We start from the raw sequence: 2,238 nt of genomic DNA, 5'->3' as shown, positions 1-2,238 counted from the left end.
AATCAAAGTAGTTACACTAGTTATCCTTGATAGGAAAATACAATAAATTTACGTGTTTGTTTAAGCCCTATACCTGTACAAAATGTACAGAGTCAGATGTAGAAATTTGCCTGTGTGTTATAGCATCAATTATAAATGTATGGTAGTTTAAACTATGATATCGTCAACCGGCACACATACAAGATAATGAACAGGATAGTACCAGATGAGAAAAAAGGTGAACCTGCTGTCAATGTTAGGCACTGTACTCTACTATACTGGGTCTTCCTCGGGAGTCTCCCACCTGAGTACTGACTCAGCCCAACACTGATTAGCTTCCAAGATTGGATGGATTCGGACGTTTCCAGTGTGGTATGGTAGTAGAGTTGAAGTGGAATAATCTCTGTTATCTGGGATCACTGATGAGAGTTCACGAAATATCAGAGGAAGATATGAGTGAGATGACAGAAAGAGTTGATTGGAATTAGAATGAGTGGATCTGCTGCTAGTGTTGGGCAGAGGTTGGATACCTCTGAATCACTAGTGAGAGTCCTGAATAGATAAGATGATAGAGAAATTAATGAAGTAGGTGGACCCTAGTTACACAATGAATGTGTATGATCAAACCGGAATACTATAAGCATGAGTGACTGCCCTGGAAGCTATTGATGAGCTATAATTTAGGGAAAGGATATAAGAAAGGTTTTATCCTGGGCTAAAGTTAGCTGCTGATTCCGGCTCATGTGCTGACTACCACAATATACTGTGCACATGCAAAGAAGAAAGAAGGAAAAAGAAGAGCAAAATGGCAGTAAAACTAATAAATGTATTGCAGACTATTCCATATAGGATCAATGCAGTGTATGAATCGATATCCACAATGAATCACTTACACAAAAAGAGGATAAGAAAGGAGCATAAAAATGCTGGTAACTTTATAACAATTGGCTGTGCTACAAATTATTTTCTGTATGATAGACTAATCTAGTTTATGCAAAGGTACCCAAACTGTGTGCCGTGGCTCCCTGGGGTGCCTCGGGACACTTGCAGGGGTGCCCTGGGTTGGTGGTCCAGGACCAATTCAAATTATTCATGGTCAATATAATAGGCAAAACCAGTGCTGGTGGCTGCCAGTAATAAAATGTGGCCAAACTGAAGCAAATCTTGTCCCTCACCACACAACTGACTCTAAGGATGACATATAAACGCGATCTACTTAATGTAATATTTCTTTCTAAATTTCTCAATAAGAAATTTTTGGCCTAGGGGTGCCGTGAAAAAAATTCTGATATTCTAGGGCGCCGTGATTCAAAAAAGTTTGGAAACCACTGAGTTTATGTATAGGTAGCCACAGTGAATCTTTTTCAATAGAAACAGGAATGAAATGTTCAGCCCAGAGTAAAAAGTATTGTGCTAACTGATGCAATGTATAGTGCACTGCACATATAGTATAAGTTCAGGACTGCAGCGATACAAATGACTGAATTGTCTTATTAGACTACACCTGCAAATGTTACATCAATATGATAAGATGATACAATTTATCTCAGTATCCACAGTTCATTTTTTTTTAGCTGCAAATAGAAACCTAGCTGCGGCTAACCTATAAAGAAGGTGAATTTAGCTACAGATGAGTGTGGATAGTCCAAGCATTGAATGCAAAGTAGAAATGTGAACAAAATAAAAATTGGCCAATGTAATTGTGACGATAATAGGGAAAACCCAAAAAATGCATACAATTATGTCATGATGGGGATAATATAAATTAATCGTCCACTGAGAATGGAGGGATTTTACCCGTTGGTCAGAAGAATGGCCGGGGGCCGGAAGGTGAGTGCAGAGGTGTATCGGTGCTGGAGGATGCAAGGCTCATGCAAGCAGGAAAGGTGGATGCCCGTGGTCCAAACAGCGGGAGACGGAGGTCTAGATGCGGCTGACCCATTGGCCAGAGGAATGACCGGGGGCCGGAGGGTAAACCAATGCGAGCGGCGGTGCTTGGAGACGCAAGGTTCAAACAGGCAGGAGAGGCAGATGCCTGTAGTCCCAGACAGCAGAGGACGGAAGACGCGTTTCGCCTGGTGTACAGGCCTCCAGCCTGTACCCCCTGGACACTATATCCTGTACCCAAGGGTCCAGGCCAGACGACATCCAGACGTGGCTGAAATGCCGGAGTCTTGCTCCCACCTGACCTTCCTCCAGGCTGTGCTGTCCACCATCATGCGGAGGACTTTCAGGTACCAGAAGGTCTTGGGAACCTGC

At 42.7% G+C, this 2,238-nt stretch overlaps 1 pseudogene; it reads right to left on the bottom strand.

Annotated features, from left to right (window-relative positions):
• Positions 1-246: 246 nt before the first annotated feature.
• Positions 247-365, bottom strand: LOC134947347 (5S ribosomal RNA; annotated as a pseudogene).
• Between the last annotated feature and the right edge of the window lie 1,873 nt (positions 366-2,238).

This window comes from Pseudophryne corroboree, chromosome 7 (assembly GCF_028390025.1).
Source record: "Pseudophryne corroboree isolate aPseCor3 chromosome 7, aPseCor3.hap2, whole genome shotgun sequence".
NCBI classification, from domain to species: Eukaryota; Metazoa; Chordata; class Amphibia; order Anura; family Myobatrachidae; genus Pseudophryne; species Pseudophryne corroboree.
The sequence above is the reverse complement of the archived record's forward strand: the minus strand, read 5'-3'. Positions and strand labels throughout refer to the sequence as shown.